Genomic DNA, 9,111 nt, shown 5'->3' with positions numbered 1-9,111 from the left:
CTTTTATGAGTTCAGAATAGTGACTACTTTTGCTTTTTCTGATTGTGTGTGTAAGTTTATTCTTGTAGATGTTATATTTTATTTTATTCTCTATAAAATAATAATAATAATAATTTTATTCTCTACTTTTTCACATATATTTGGTATAGTTTATTTTTCTGTTTAATGGAGTTCTTTTTAATGTTTTAACCCTCTCAGCATTCCTCCAGGGTGCTTTGCGTGTGCCTGGTTGGTAGACCTGGTTTCAGCCACAGCCCACCCCAGCACCTCAGCCACAGCCCACCCCAGCACCTCAGCCACAGCCCACCCCAGCACCTCTGCCACAGCCCACCCCAGCACCAGTGCCAGGACAAGCTTCTCATCCTCACTTTTCAGTGCTCCTGTCCCGTATGCCTTTAAGGAACTACCACAAGGTGAGTGAACAAACAAGTCCAGCACTTGTACTACACACTTGAACTAGAGTATATTTTTTTTACAGTGAAATGAAGGGTCTCCAATTCTATTTAGCGAAATAGAATTCTTAGACATTTGCATGCCTTTCAAGTAGGCTACTTCTCCAATTCATTGGCATGGCATTTCTGTTGTAGTGGTGATAAATGAATTTTATTATGTAGGATAAGCATGTCGCAGGAGGGTTATTCCAAATGATACATCAGACAGATGTGTCACCTATAAATTAATGGTGTCAATTGATTTTGGTGTGGGAATGAAGCCACTGGCAACTTCTCAGAAGTTAATCAGATTTGTGTTACTGTTAATAACTGTGTTTTTTTCCCCAAGACATCTCCAGCACCTCCATCAAGCCCCATCAAGTCTTCACAACAGACCAAACCCTCTATTTGATAGACTTGATCCGTGGTCACCTCAGCAATGGCCAAGCTGAGCTCCCCCAAACTCGGGCTGAGCTGACAGACAGTAAAACAAACTAGAGGGCAACGGAAGGCCTTCTGGCAGGACATTTCCCAGAAACTTTCTGAGCAGTTCAGTCTTACATTTGAACACGAAAAAGTGTTGTGTAAGTGGGCCACATTAATGGATGCCTACAAAAGAGTGCTTGATAACAACTCCTCAACTGGGCAGGGGACAATCAAGTTCCAATTTTATAGTCAATTAAGTGAGCTTCTCGGTAAGAACCATGATGTTGACTTCCCTGTAATTGGAACAGCAAAGGGGGTGACACTTATCAGGCCAGAGGCTCAGTCCAGAGAACCTCATCATCGCCCCGCGACACGTTTCAATGCAAAGTGAACGTAGAGATGCGTATCGGGCGAAACTTTTTGTCGCCGGGACCCGCGACAAGATTTGATTGACGGGGCGACAGTTTTCCCCAAGACGGGCGGGCACGTTCACGTGGATTTTGTCGAGCGAATGAGCGACAGATTTCGCAGAAGTTGAAATATTTCAACTTCTTCGCGGCACTCGCGTTGAAACAGCCAATCAGCGTTCACTTCCTGATCCAGATCAAACTGCAAAAATGGAGGAGAAGCTGATTCTTGCCGTATCGGCTCATGAAGTTATTTTCGCAGTGAGCAACGCAGGTTATAAAGACCGAAATAAGAAGGCTAGTGCGTGGTGTAAGGTCAGCCAAGACGTCGGGCTGGGTGGTAAGTTTTTAAAAATTACTTTACTTTAAAAGTTACTTTATTCCAGCTATCAATTGTATTTTACTATGAACCAAGCTAGTTAGTTAGCAGTTAGCACTCAACAGTTCAGTTCAGATTTCACAACGTAGGTTTGTTTCTTGTCAGAGGACGAGTGCAGAAAGAAATGGAAGGGGCTCAGGGACACCTACCTGAGGGAGAGGAGGAAGGAGGCAGGAGGAAAGAGGAGTGGGTCAGCAGCAGGGGCTTTTAAAAAGTGGAAGTTCTCTGCGATCCTGTCTTTCCTCGACCCGTTTGTTACTCCAAGGGAGACGAGTAGCAACATGGGGGTTGAGGAAGACAGGATCGCAGAGGACCAGGGTTCAGAGGCAGCAGTATAGGATTACGTTGTTGTGCACTCACATGCCTGTGTGTGCCGAGCACGTGTACAGGCCTCAGCGTGTCCTCCGCCATTAACATGTCGAGTTATTACGTTATTATGCCCTGCTTGTGCCGAGCACGTGTACAGGCCTCAGTGTGTCCTCCGCGATGGATAGAATCTCTGTTTATTATTATTATTGCATTATTAATTATTGAACAATAACGGTGTGTCAGCTTCCTAATTACTGATCTTTAATTCATTATCACAAATATACAAGTTAATCCATTTACGTGATTATGTGTTAGTGCCCTCTCAGGCCTGTGTGTGATCTGATCTTTAATTCATTATAACAAATATACATTGGTTATCTAGTTTAGTTAATCAATTACGACTAAACCCAAGACCATCGCGGAGTCCCCCATCTGTGGCAAAGTGCTCATTCTTATAGCTAAGCATCTCAGGGAGATCCACGCCCTGAAGAACGTCTGGGAGAGGGGCATCATCAATCAACTGGCCACCGGCCGGACTGTGGTCCCCCCGGACCCTGCCCCTTTCCCCGATGTTCTCCCCATCTCCGTCACGTGGAGAAACACCTGAAGACCCACACAGAGACCTACACTAGAGCAAGGGTGGATCGGGAGATCAAGGCCCTCAAGCGCGCTGCAGCACTTAACCAGCTGGCGGCCTTGAGGGCCACGTCTCCCGATCCACCCTTGGTCAGCCGCCTGGACCAGCGGGAGGACCAGGCCCAGCAGCCTGACGGAGGCGGGAGTCAGCATGTGCACGAAGCGCACGTGTGTCAATGCCCGCCTCCGGGTCAGGCTGCTGGAGAGGGAGCTGCTGGACGTCCGTACCGTGAGTGAAAGAAAAATACATATCAATTATGCATTCTTTCCATGATAAATTTATTTCAATAACTCAATCGTTAGTGTCATTAATTTGCTGTCCTGTTTTCTCTTGCTGTTTGTTTTGTCCCTCTGCAGAGGCTGGTCCAGTTGCAGGCCCGGCCTCGCCGACCTCCACGTGAGTGAATGAAAAATGCATAGCATATATGCATTCTTTCCATGATCAATTTATTTCAATCAATTACATTACAGTGTCATTAATTTGCTGTCCTGTTTTCTCTTTCTTCTTATTAGGGACCGAGCAGAACCTGCAAGGTCCCTGTTGTTTTTGGTCCGACCCCGGCCCCCAGCCCACAGTTCAATCACAATTCACCGCCCCTGGCCGGGGTGGTGAATTGTGATTCGTGATTCATGTTATATTTGTTAGTTATTATGTGTTATGAGTTATTATGTTTATGTGTTATGAGTTATTATGTTTATGTGTTATTATGTGTTATGAGTTATTATTTTTATTATTATTTTTGTTCAAAAAATAAAAAACCTACGGGAATTGGTCGTTGTTTGTCAATTTTTTCTACCTCCACATGGGCGTAAGGTCGCGCGCTTTCACGGTCTGTACTCTGAAAATCAAGATCAAGCGAGCTTTTGCCCTTCTGCTCCACGGGAGGTTTCTGTCCTCCCTGAGCTCGCCTTAGGACACCTGCGTTACCGTTTGACAGGTGTACCGCCCCAGTCAAACTCCCCACCTGTCACTGTCCCCGGGACGGGTTGCCCCCGGCCAAGCCGGGGGTTTGACACCAGAAACGAGAACCCGCTCGGGGCTCGCCTCCCCGCCTCACCGGGTAAGTGGAAAAACGATAAGAGTAGTGGTATTTCAACGCCGGCCGAGACCTCCCACTTATTCTACACCTCTCAAAAAACAACCCAATTTGTTTTGGGCCTATTGTATGAGCTGGTTGAAGTGGTTGGAATGTGTTTGGGCGGTTGGCTTCAGTCCTGGTTCAACATTGAGGTATCCCCTGACTGGCCTGGTTGTCCCGGAGCAATGGGCGCTGTTGACGTGTTATCCCAGGTCCATTAAAGCAACGGACCTGCAACTCAACACCAAGGCAAGGCAAGGCAACTTTATTTATATAGCACTTTTCATACACAAGGCAGACTCAAAGTGCTTCACATATAAACATTGTCATACAATAAAATAAAATAATAGATAAGTAAAAAGTAAAATAGATAGAAAATAAAGGCAAAGTTAAAAAAAAAAAAAAAAAATTTTTAGAAAGGCAGAGTTAATAAAAATGCATTTTAGAGGAGAATACGACCCCACTTCAACCACTCAGCACCACCATCACCATGCCTCCACTTACCGGATCATCCAACTGTGTCGGCTGTCATCGCCTGTCCCAAAGAATAGCTGAACTGGAGGGCAGGATCACCATATTACACCAAATTAAAGACGACAAGCTGCTCCTCGACTCTCTGTGTCCCGATGCCGTTTTCCCAGCCCTGGAAATGGACTCGTCCGATCACGAGGTCGTCGTGGGACCTGCCGCACTGTTATGAATTTTCGTCCAGGAAAGGCCGCCGAGACAGGATCGCTTTTAACTCACTTTATTTGGTTAAGGTTATTGGTCTATTGTCTATCGTCTATGAAACAAAAGGAGAGGGATCGTATATAACACGCGTGGAGCGTCTCTAAGCTTTACATCTAATCGATACGCCGCCCAAGAGATTCTGACCTAAAATGGCGGAGTCCGAGTTAAATAAGAAGGTAGAGGTGGGCGTGTTCTGTGGCTTTAAAAGCCCGCCCCCTTTCATCTAAGTATGATGATGTATGATGCCTGGTTGTGCAGTCTTAAGGCTCATGTTATGTTTACTCAGTATTGTGGCTATGGGAGAATATTATGGCTGAAATATGTTACAGCACCTTCTCAAGCAACGGCTGACCTGGACGCCACTGTCCCCGAACCATTAGACCACTGGGCCCTCATGGGAGCTAAGCCCAAAGCCCGACCCCAGTCTTGCTCCACTCCAGGCCCCTGGTCAGTTGTGCCCAGCATAAAAGGGAAAAAAAATCATACTTCTGTGCCAACAAATCCAGTCTTGTTCCCCCGATCACCACCAGCAACAGTTATGCTATGCTGAGCGAGCAGGATTTCCCCATGCTCCCTGGTCATAACATTCCCCCCGTCCCTGAAGAAATGGCCACTCCATTCGCTCCGGTCATCGATCGCAGCTCTGAGGAACTTTCTCCATCCCCGCATCTCAGCCCCGTGCCAGCTCCTGTGCCTGCACGGGCCACCAGCGGGTCGGAGGTTATTACGAAAATATTGCAAAACAACACAATCTTCTTGAATGGGTTTTTTCTTCTCCATATGCATTTTCGTCCCCCTGCCTGGGACATCCATTAGGGTGTTCATTGTATGCTCCCTCCGCCAGCCCAATGCACATGCGTTATGGAGTGCACAGCATGAGACGATCTTCACAAGGACATCCAGGCGGCTGTTCTGAAGATCCCTAAGCCTCCTCCATTTACAAAAAACCACCACCACTCTGCCTCCACTGACTCTGGCATTCAGCTGCTGCTCAGCAACACTCAATGCTCCATTGTCCCTCTTAGGGGTGACAATGAACGGGTAGTGTCTACAAATATAGGCACTATCTACAAGGAGCCAAAATTCTCCCATCGACTCCAATCTTCAAAAAAAGGGGAAACCCTCAACATGCGAGAGTCGTGGACCCTCCCTGGGGGCCCAGTGAGGATGTCAATGAATCGTTTCCAGTCATCAACAATACCCTGCAATAATAGAGTACGTAATAGGATTTCCTATTGAGATAGTTCCCCCCTCTCACTGGTGGCCACTGAATTCTTATGTGGCAACCATCTACGGCACCTGATGTTGTGAATGCCACACATACGATGGAACACCACTGCATTTCCTTGCTTCTCACAATCGGATGGCCAGATTATGAATGTGGAAGCGAGCTCACAGGTGGTGTCCAACATCTCCACAATGGCATTATGGGAAGCCCCTTGGATATCAAACTTGTCCGACAGCTCCCTGAAACTGTTTTGATTGGACAAGTACCACAAGAACATAATCACCTTCTTGATATCAACCTTTTGTGGCTTAATCATAAGATAAGAGGCAGCAGAGAGAAAGGTCATGTTTCCCGAAGCTCCGCTAGGCAGTGGCAAAAACGACTTAATTCTTTGTTCAGGTCTACTTTATTTTATTTTATTACCAATACCAAAGTCAACAAATTCACTCGACGCCAAATGCTAAGCTTCCCAAAGCTAAAGTAGCATGTATCTGCCAGATTATTATAATAATGCTACACTTTATTTGTATAGTGCTTTTTAAGAACAGTCACAAAGTGCTTAACTGAAGAATCAATAAAAAAAATCGAAAATACAAAGGAAACAACAACACATCACATCATTTCACATCAAATAAATAAAATAGACAAAATACAGCAATGACATGAATTAAAATCAAGAGTGCTAGGGATTAAAAGTGGCTCTATAGAGGTGGGTTTTTAAAAGGGACAACACTTGTCCCTTTTAAATGCCTTACCTCTTCGGGTAAGGCATTCCAAAGTGTTGGGGCTCTGAAAGCAAAGGCACGTTCACCTCTTGTTTTGTAGTTGCAGGTAGGAACTATCAGTAGTCCTTTGTCTGAGGATCTGAGTGGTAGAGATGCGTGGATGGGCTATTATTTCATCCGCAACCGCATCGCAAAACGCAACATCCGTCCGCCATCCATCCGCACCAACGTTTTTGACGAATATTCAAAACCGCACCGCCCGCCGCCCGCCGGTTGTTTTTAGGTCTATAGGCGCTGCTGACGCGAGGCTAGAAAGTTCTTGCCTGTTCCTGAAAGGCGACTGATCCAATGCAGTTAAGATATTTAAAGTCCCTAGTAGGATAGCCTATTGGCTATGTTGCATCTCCAGAATATCATCAGTGAACTCTGTCTCCGATCGATGCACAGGGACAAAAATAAATAAATAGCCTAAATAAAAGCAAACCTGACCTTACATGACTAGGCTGTACAATTTTATCATTGTAATGAAAAACGCAATTTGGTACACCATTTCAACATGGTACTATACTTTTTAGGCTAATGCCTATTGCACTTTATTTTTTGCAAAAAGAAAGAAAGCCTATAAAGAAACGCAGACTCAAGTCTATTAATTCCGAAATTCGCTGCAAGTCCACAGCACAACATGCATGTTCACATTTTTAATTGTACATAACCCCAAAACTTGCCTGCTTGCCTTGCAAATCAGTTTCCGACTATTTATCTTACCTTCTTTCTTAGCTGGATGTTATCTCGCTCTGCCATTGCCCAATGTCACCTCTGAGTCAAATCACTCCATAATCTCTTTTAAATACCTTATTCCACAAGTGGTAGGCTACAATGACTGGTTGTTTTAAAATATAACTAATATCGGAACAAAATGACCCAGGCAGTCTCATCTACGAGTTATCTGATGAATCCAAGGAATTCAGGTTAATTTTTAAACTTCCTGAATTCCAAGTTACCTGAATTCCAAGGAATTCAGGTAACTTAAGGTAATTTTTTCAGGTAATTTTCGTTGTTTATTGGTTTATTCTATTCTAGACAGAGAATAGAAAAGAATAAACCAATAAACAATGAAAATTCTAGACAGAGAATAGAATCAACCATTTTTTTAATTATATTCTAGACAGAGAATAGAATAAACCAATAAACAACGAAAATTACCTGAATTCTGTGGTGCAAAACGCCAGCTATGTACGTAGCAGCCTAACCATCAAAATGATTCAGCTGACCGAACTCAAATGCTAGACATGGGTTTGTTTGGTGTAAAATATACCTCTGCTGAATATGCCTAACCTTAGGTCTGTTTAGAATTTGTCTCAGCACTATGCAGGAATAAAATTGCATCTACAGTGTCAGGATTCAGGCGAGTGCCTGGCTTCTATAATGCACCCTGCTGCACTGAAGGAGCGCTCGCTCGCAGCACTTGTTGCTGGAACACATAGAATTCGCTTTGAAAGGTGTTGTAGTCGTGGGAATGACAGGCCTTGTTTCTCCCAAAAGGAAAGTGGATTTTCCTCTGCTGATCCGTCTGTATGGAAGTTTGTAGAGGAGTACTCCTGTACCTCATCCACAATTAGGCCCGTTGTATCCTCCTCCCATTCCGTAAAGTCAATCCTTGGCTTTTTCGATATTGCACCATCACCTACAAAAGACAAATGGAATATAATATTGATCCATGTCGGTACATAGCCTAATATTTTATACTTATAATGAAAAACACACAATCAAGAGCCGAATTAGACTTAATAGCCTAAGCAAAGTATCAACTCACTACCTTGCTGTGTTGCTGGCATGGGCTCGGTGACTGGGTGGATTTCTTCTCCATCATGACTGAGACAGACGCCTTCCTCTAGTAAAAGTTCGCAAACTTGCTTAAGCACTTCTCGTCTGTCCTCTTCTGCCAGCATTTTAAGGGACTGGCGAAAAGTGGCAATTTTATGAGTAGCAGTAGGGCGCATCTTATCATCAAGCAGGGCAGACTTTGAGTTTTCATGTAAGGTGGGTCTCCAAACTTGGGCTCACAGTGTTTTTTGAGCTTGGAAAACCACAGCAACACCATGTGAATGGTTGGGTAATGTTCCCCTTCAAGCTCGGTGATCGCTAACTTGAAAAGGGTGAGAAAGTCGATTAAGTGTGTGAGTTGATCCTGGTGGATGCTATCAAGGCGATGTTCTTGGTCTCTATTCTCTAGCAGCTCTCTTATGTCCAGGTATTGTCACTGTATCGATTCCAACATAGTGACTTTACTGTTCCACCGCACTTCACATTCTTGATTCACGGTGTGCTTAACTGTGCGTTCACACCAAAAGACACTAATTGCGCCTGTTCGCGCGAAGCTGCGAATGTTGTAGCGCGACTCAGCGAAATCTGTCGCTGTGCTTAATGTGTGCTTATTTGTGTGCACTTAACGTGTCGCGGGGCGAATTTTGTCGCGGAGCGTTTTTTCCCGCCAACGGTCCTTCATGCTAATTCAGTCTCTCATCAACCATGGCCGAGATAACCACCATTGCGTGTCTGTATCTGTTGTGGAAGAGGGAGAGACGTCGGAATGCCCGTCGTTTATGGGTTCATCATATAAATCGGAGCCGTACAGAGCTCGGTGAATTTCACCGTCTTCTCCAGGAGCTCCGTCTGGACGACGACCGCTTCCAGCGGTATTTGAGGTTGACTCCGGCCCAGTTTGATGACCTGCTAGCTAGGATCGGTGCTAGGATTTC

At 44.9% G+C, this 9,111-nt stretch overlaps 1 pseudogene across 1 annotated transcript; it reads right to left on the bottom strand.

Annotated features, from left to right (window-relative positions):
• Window positions 1-7,688: 7,688 nt before the first annotated feature.
• On the bottom strand, window positions 7,689-8,858 carry LOC311360708 (annotated as a pseudogene). The gene is made up of 3 exons: window positions 8,849-8,858; window positions 8,375-8,683; window positions 7,689-8,036 (listed from the first exon to the last, which is right to left on the bottom strand). The product of its transcript is annotated as an uncharacterized misc_RNA (transcript).
• Between the last annotated feature and the right edge of the window lie 253 nt (window positions 8,859-9,111).

Source organism: Micromesistius poutassou, assembly GCF_964030765.1.
Source record: "Micromesistius poutassou genome assembly, chromosome: 16".
NCBI lineage: Eukaryota > Metazoa > Chordata > Actinopteri > Gadiformes > Gadidae > Micromesistius > Micromesistius poutassou.
Note: the sequence above shows the minus strand (reverse complement) of the source record. Positions and strands in the feature narration are given on the sequence as shown.